Raw genomic sequence first — 9,418 nt, 5'->3', positions numbered from 1 at the left:
CTGTCTCCCTGACATAATATATCCACCTACTCACCTGTCTCCCTGGCATAATATATCCACCTACTTACCTGTCTCCCTGGCATAATATATCCACCTACTCACCTGTCTCCCTGACATAATATATCCACCTACTCACCTGTCTCCCCTGACATAATATATCCACCTACTCACATGTCACCACTGACATAATATATCCACCTACTCCCCTGTCTCCCCTGACATAATATATCCACCTACTCACCTGTCTCCCTGACATAATATATCCACCTACTCACCTGTCTCCCTGGCATAATATATCCACCTACTCACCTGTCTCCCTGGCATAATATATCTACCTACTCACCTGTCTCCCCTGGCATAATATATCCACCTACTCACCTGTCTCCCCTGGCATAATATATCCACCTACTCACCTGTCTCCCTGACATAATATATCCACCTACTCACCTGTCTCTCCTGGCATAATATATCCACCTACTCACCTGTCTCCCTGACATAATATATCCACCTACTCACCTGTCTCCCTGACATAATATATCCACCTACTCACCTGTCTCCCCAGACATAATATATCCACCTACTCACCTGTCTCCCCTGGCATAATATATCCACCTACTCACCTGTCTCCCTGACATAATATATTCACCTACTCACCTGTCTCCCCTGGCATAATATATCCACCTACTCACCTGTCTCCCTGACATAATATTTCCACCTACTCACCTGTCTCCCCTGGCATAATATATCCACCTACTCACCTGTCTCCCTGGCATAATATATCCACCTACTCACCTGTCTCCCTGTCATAATATATCCACCTACTCACCTGTCTCCCCTGGCATAATATATCCACCTACTCACCTGTCACCCCTGATATAATATATCCACCTACTCACCTGTCTCCCCTGACATAATATATCCACCTACTCATCTGTCAACCCTGACATAATATATCCACCTACTCACCTGTCACCCCTGACATAATATATCCACCTACTCACCTGTTTCCCCTGACATAATATATCCACCTACTCACATGTCACCCCTGACATAATATATCCACCTACTCACCTGTCTCTCCTGACATAATATATCCACCTACTCACCTGTCTCCCTGACATAATATATCCACCTACTCACCTGTCTCCCTGGCATAATATATCCACCTACTTACCTGTCTCCCTGGCATAATATATCCACCTACTCACCTGTCTCCCTTGGCATAATATATCCACCTACTCACCTGTCTCCCTGACATAATATATCCACCTACTCACCTGTCTCCCCTGACATAATATATCCACCTACTCACATGTCACCCCTGACATAATATATCCACCTACTCCCCTGTCTCCCCTGACATAATATATCCACCTACTCACCTGTCTCCCTGACATAATATATCCACCTACTCACCTGTCTCCCTGGCATAATATATCCACCTACTCACCTGTCTCCCTGGCATAATATATCTACCTACTCACCTGTCTCCCCTGGCATAATATATCCACCTACTCACCTGTCTCCCCTGGCATAATATATCCACCTACTCACCTGTCTCCCTGACATAATATATCCACCTACTCACCTGTCTCTCCTGGCATAATATATCCACCTACTCACCTGTCTCCCTGACATAATATATCCACCTACTCACCTGTCTCCCTGACATAATATATCCACCTACTCACCTGTCTCCCCAGACATAATATATCCACCTACTCACCTGTCTCTCTGGCATAATATATCCACCTACTCACCTGTCTCCCCTGATATAATATATCCACCTACTCACCTGTCTCCCTGACATAATATATCCACCTACTCACCTGTCACCCCTGGCATAATATATCCTCCTACTCACCTGTCTCCCCTGATATAATATATCCACCTACTCACCTGTCTCCTCTGACATAATATATCCACCTACTCACCTGTCTCCCCTGACATAATATATCCACCTACTCACCTGTCTCATCAGGCATAATATATCCACCTACTCACCTGTCTCCCCTGGCATAATATATCCACCTACTCACCTGTCTCCCCTGGCATAATATATCCACCTACTCACCTGTCTCCCCTGGCATAATATATCCACCTACTCACCTGTCTCCCTGGCATAATATATCCACCTACTCACCTGTCTCCCCTGACATAATATAACCACCTACTCACCAGTCTCCCCTGACATAATATATCCACCTACTCACCTGTCTCCCCTGACATAATATATCCACCTACTCACCTGTCACCCCTGAAATAATATATCCACCTTCTCACCAGTCTCCCCTGACATAATATATCCACCTACTCACCTGTCTCCCCTGACATAATATATCCACCTACTCACCTGTCTCCCTGGCATAATATATCCACCTACTCACCTGTCTCCCCTGGCATAATATATCCACCTACTCACCTGTCTCCCTGGCATAATATATCCACCTACTCACCTGTCTCCCCTGGCATAATATATCCACCTACTCACCTGTCTCCCCTGGCATAATATATCCACCTACTCACCTGTCTCCCTGACATAATATATCCACCTACTCACCTGTCTCCCCTGGCATAATATATCCACCTACTCACCTGTCTCCCCTGGCATAATATATCCACCTACTCACCTGTCTCCCTGGCATAATATATCCACCTACTCACCTGTCTCCCCTGGCATAATATATCACCTACTCACCTGTCTCCCCTGGCATAATATATCCACCTACTCACCTGTCTCCCTGACATAATATATTCACCTACTCACCTGTCTCCCCTGGCATAATATATCCACCTACTCACCTGTCTCCCTGACATAATATTTCCACCTACTCACCTGTCTCCCCTGGCATAATATATCCACCTACTCACCTGTTTCCCTGGCATAATATATCCACCTACTCACCTGTCTCCCCTGGCATGATATATCCACCTACTCACCTGTCACCCCTGATATAATATATCCACCTACTCACCTGTCTCCCCTGACATAATATATCCACCTACTCATCTGTCAACCCTGACATAATATATCCACCTACTCACCTGTCACCCCTGACATAATATATCCACCTACTCACCTGTCTCCCCTGACATAATATATCCACCTACTCGCATGTCACCCCTGACATAATATATCCACCTACTCACCTGTCTCTCCTGACATAATATATCCACCTACTCACCTGTCTCCCTGAAATAATATATCCACCTACTCACCTGTCTCCCTGGCATAATATATCCACCTACTTACCTGTCTCCCTGGCATAATATATCCACCTACTCACCTGTCTCCCCTGGCATAATATATCCACCTACTCACCTGTCTCCCTGACATAATATATCCACCTACTCACCTGTCTCCCCTGACATAATATATCCACCTACTCACATGTCACCCCTGACATAATATATCCACCTACTCCCCTGTCTCCCCTGACATAATATATCCACCTACTCACCTGTCTCCCTGACATAATATATCCACCTACTCACCTGTCTCCCTGGCATAATATATCCACCTACTCACCTGTCTCCCTGGCATAATATATCTACCTACTCACCTGTCTCCCCTGGCATAATATATCCACCTACTCACCTGTCTCCCCTGGCATAATATATCCACCTACTCACCTGTCTCCCTGACATAATATATCCACCTACTCACCTGTCTCTCCTGGCATAATATATCCACCAACTCACCTGTCTCCCTGACATAATATATCCACCTACTCACCTGTCTCCCTGACATAATATATCCACCTACTCACCTGTCTCCCCAGACATAATATATCCACCTACTCACCTGTCTCTCTGGCATAATATATCCACCTACTCACCTGTCTCCCCTGATATAATATATCCACCTACTCACCTGTCTCCCTGACATAATATATCCACCTACTCACCTGTCACCCCTGGCATAATATATCCTCCTACTCACCTGTCTCCCCTGATATAATATATCCACCTACTCACCTGTCTCCTCTGACATAATATATCCACCTACTCACCTGTCTCCCCTGACATAATATATCCACCTACTCACCTGTCTCATCTGGCATAATATATCCACCTACTCACCTGTCTCCCCTGGCATAATATATCCACCTACTCACCTGTCTCCCCTGGCATAATATATCCACCTACTCACCTGTCTCCCCTGGCATAATATATCCACCTACTCACCTGTCTCCCTGGCATAATATATCCACCTACTCACCTGTCTCCCCTGACATAATATAACCACCTACTCACCAGTCTCCCCTGACATAATATATCCACCTACTCACCTGTCTCCCCTGACATAATATATCCACCTACTCACCTGTCACCCCTGAAATAATATATCCACCTTCTCACCAGTCTCCCCTGACATAATATATCCACCTACTCACCTGTCTCCCCTGACATAATATATCCACCTACTCACCTGTCTCCCTGGCATAATATATCCACCTACTCACCTGTCTCCCCTGGCATAATATATCCACCTACTCACCTGTCTCCCTGGCATAATATATCCACCTACTCACCTGTCTCCCCTGGCATAATATATCCACCTACTCACCTGTCTCCCCTTGCATAATATATCCACCTACTCACCTGTCTCCCTGACATAATATATCCACCTACTCACCTGTCTCCCCTGGCATAATATATCCACCTACTCACCTGTCTCCCCTGGCATAATATATCCAAATACTCACCTGTCTCCCTGGCATAATATATCCACCTACTCACCTGTCTCCCTGGCATAATATATCCACCTACTCACCTGTCTCCCCTGGCATAATATATCACCTACTCACCTGTCTCCCCTGGCATAATATATCCACCTACTCACCTGTCTCCCTGACATAATATATTCACCTACTCACCTGTCTCCCCTGGCATAATATATCCACCTACTCACCTGTCTCCCTGACATAATATTTCCACCTACTCACCTGTCTCCCCTGGCATAATATATCCACCTACTCACCTGTTTCCCTGGCATAATATATCCACCTACTCACCTGTCTCCCCTGGCATGATATATCCACCTACTCACCTGTCACCCCTGATATAATATATCCACCTACTCACCTGTCTCCCCTGACATAATATATCCACCTACTCATCTGTCAACCCTGACATAATATATCCACCTACTCACCTGTCACCCCTGACATAATATATCCACCTACTCACCTGTCTCCCCTGACATAATATATCCACCTACTCGCATGTCACCCCTGACATAATATATCCACCTACTCACCTGTCTCTCCTGACATAATATATCCACCTACTCACCTGTCTCCCTGAAATAATATATCCACCTACTCACCTGTCTCCCTGGCATAATATATCCACCTACTTACCTGTCTCCCTGGCATAATATATCCACCTACTCACCTGTCTCCCCATGCATAATATATCCACCTACTCACCTGTCTCCCTGACATAATATATCCACCTACTCACCTGTCTCCCCTGACATAATATATCCACCTACTCACATGTCACCCCTGACATAATATATCCACCTACTCCCCTGTCTCCCCTGACATAATATATCCACCTACTCACCTGTCTCCCTGACATAATATATCCACCTACTCACCTGTCTCCCTGGCATAATATATCCACCTACTCACCTGTCTCCCTGGCATAATATATCTACCTACTCACCTGTCTCCCCTGGCATAATATATCCACCTACTCACCTGTCTCCCCTGGCATAATATATCCACCTACTCACCTGTCTCCCTGACATAATATATCCACCTACTCACCTGTCTCTCCTGGCATAATATATCCACCTACTCACCTGCCTCCCTGACATAATATATCCACCTACTCACCTGTCTCCCTGACATAATATATCCACCTACTCACCTGTCTCCCCAGACATAATATATCCACCTACTCACCTGTCTCTCTGGCATAATATATCCACCTACTCACCTGTCTCCCCTGATATAATATATCCACCTACTCACCTGTCTCCCTGACATAATATATCCACCTACTCACCTGTCACCCCTGGCATAATATATCCTCCTACTCACCTGTCTCCCCTGATATAATATATCCACCTACTCACCTGTCTCCTCTGACATAATATATCCACCTACTCACCTGTCTCCCCTGACATAATATATCCACCTACTCACCTGTCTCCCCTGGCATAATATATCCACCTACTCACCTGTCTCCCCTGGCATAATATATCCACCTACTCACCTGTCTCCCCTGGCATAATATATCCACCTACTCACCTGTCTCCCCTGGCATAATATATCCACCTACTCACCTGTCTCCCCTGGCATAATATATCCACCTACTCACCTGTCTCCCCTGGCATAATATATCCACCTACTCACCTGTCTCCCCTGGCATAATATATCCACCTACTCACCTGTCTCCCCTGGCATAATATATCCACCTACTCACCTGTCTCCCCAGGCATAATATATCCACCTACTCACCTGTCTCCCCTGACATAATATATCCACCTGCTCACCTGTCACCCCTGGCATAATATATCCACCTACTCACCTGTCTCCCCTGGCATAATATATCCACCTACTCACCTGTCTCCCCTGGCATAATATATCCACCTACTCACCTGTCTCCCCTGGCATAATATATCCACCTACTCACTTGTCTCTCCTGGCATAATATATCCACCTACTCACCTGTCTCCCCTGACATAATATATCCACCTACTCACCTGTCTCCCCTGACATAATATATCCACCTACTCACCTGTCTCCCCTGGCATAATATATCCACCTACTCACCTGTCTCCCCTGGCATAATATATCCACCTACTCACCTGTCTCCCCGACATAATATATCCACCTACTTACCTGTCTCCCCTGCCATAATATATCCACCTACTCGCCTGTCTCCCCTAACATAATATATCCACCTACTCACCTGTCTCCCTGGCATAATATATCCACCTACTCACCTGTCTCCCTGGCATAATATATCCACCTACTCACCTCTCTCCCTGACATAATATATCCACCTACTCACCTGTCTCCCTGGCATAATATATCCACCTACTCACCTCTCTCCCCTGACATAATATATCCACCTTCTCACCTGTCTCCCCTGGCATAATATATCCACCTACTCACCTGTCTCCCTGGCATAATATATCCACCTACTCACCTCTCTCCCTGACATAATATATCCACCTACTCACCTGTCTCCCTGGCATAATATATCCACCTACTCACCTCTCTCCCCTGACACAATATATCCACCTTCTCACCTGTCTCCCCTGGCATAATATATCCACCTACTCACCTGTCTCCCTGGCATAATATATCTACCTACTCACCTCTCTCCCCTGCCATAATATATCCACCTACTCACCTGTCTCCCCTGGCATAATATATCCACCTACTCACCTGTCTCCCTGGCATAATATATCCACCTACTCACCTCTCTCCCCTGCCATAATATATCCACCTACTCACCTGTCTCCCCTGGCATAATATATCCACCTACTCACCTGTCTCCCCGACATAATATATCCACCTACTTACCTGTCTCCCCTGCCATAATATATCCACCTACTCGCCTGTCTCCCCTGACATAATATATCCACCTACTCACCTGTCTCCCTGGCATAATATATCCACCTACTCACCTGTCTCCCTGGCATAATATATCCACCTACTCACCTGTCTCCCTGGCATAATATATCCACCTACTCACCTCTCTCCCTGACATAATATATCCACCTACTCACCTGTCTCCCTGGCATAATATATCCACCTTCTCACCTGTCTCCCCTGGCATAATATATCCACCTACTCACCTGTCTCCCCTGACATAATTTATCCACCTACTCACCTGTCTCCCCGGCATAATATATCCACCTACTCACCTTTCTCCCCTGGCATAATATATTCACCTACTCACCTGTCTCCCCTGACATAATATATCCACCTACTCACCTGTCTCCCCTGACATAATATATCCACCTACTCACCTGTCTCCCCTGACATAATATATCCACCTACTCACCTGTCTCCCCTGGCATAATCTTTCCACCTACTCACCTGTCACCCCTGGCATAATATATCCACCTACTCACCTGTCTCCCCTGACATAATATATCCTCCTACTCACCTGTCACCCTGACATAATATATCCACCTACTCACCTGTCTCCCCTGACATAATATATCCACCTACTCACCTGTCTCCCTTGACATAATATATCCACCTACTCACCTGTCACACTGACATAATATATCCACCTACTCACCTGTCTCCCCTGACATAATATATCCACCTACTCACCAGTCTCCCCTGACATAATATATCCACCTACTCACCTGTCTCCCCTGACATAATATATCCACCTACTCACCTGTCACCCCTGACATAATATTTCCACTTACTCACCTGTCTCCCCTGACATAATATATCCACCTACTCACCTGTCTCACCTGGCATAATATATCCACCTACTCACCTGTCGCCCTGGCATAATATATCCACCTACTCACCTGTCTCCCCTGGCATAATATATCCACCTACTCACCTGTCTCCCCTGGCATAATATATCCACCTACTCACCTGTCTCCCCTGACATAATATATCCACCTACTCACCTGTCTCCCAGGCATTATATATCCACCTACTCACCTGTCTCCCCTGGCATAATATATCCACCTACTCACCTGTCTCCCTGGCATAATATATCCACCTACTCACCTGTCTCCCCTGGCATAATATATCCACCTACTCACCTGTCTCCCCTGGCATAATATATCCACCTACTCACCTGTCTCCCCTGGCATAATATATCCACCTACTCACCTGTCTCCCCTGGCATAATATATCCACCTACTCACCTGTCTCCCCTGGCATAATATATCCACCTACTCACCTGTCTCCCTGGCATAATATATCCACCTACTCACCTGTCTCCCCTGGCATAATATATCACCTACTCACCTGTCTCCCCTGGCATAATATATCCACCTACTCACCTGTCTCCCTGACAAAATATATTCACCTACTCACCTGTCTCCCCTGGCATAATATATCCACCTACTCACCTGTCTCCCTGACATAATATATCCACCTACTCACCTGTCTCCCCTGGCATAATATATCCACCTACTCACCTGTCTCCCTGGCATAATATATCCACCTACTCACCTGTCTCCCCTGGCATAATATATCCACCTACTCACCTGTCTCCCCTGACATAATATATCCACCTACTTACCTGTCCCTGCATATATATCCACCTACTCCGTCTCTCCTGACATAATATATCCACCTACTCACCTGTCTCTCCTGACATAATATATCCACCTACTCACCTGTCTCCCTGACATAATATATCCACCTACTCACCTGTCTCCCCTGGCATAATATATCCACCTACTCACCTG

Source organism: Procambarus clarkii, chromosome 12, assembly GCF_040958095.1.
Source record: "Procambarus clarkii isolate CNS0578487 chromosome 12, FALCON_Pclarkii_2.0, whole genome shotgun sequence".
In the NCBI taxonomy this organism is placed as follows: Eukaryota; Metazoa; Arthropoda; class Malacostraca; order Decapoda; family Cambaridae; genus Procambarus; species Procambarus clarkii.
This window is presented reverse-complemented; position numbering follows the sequence as displayed.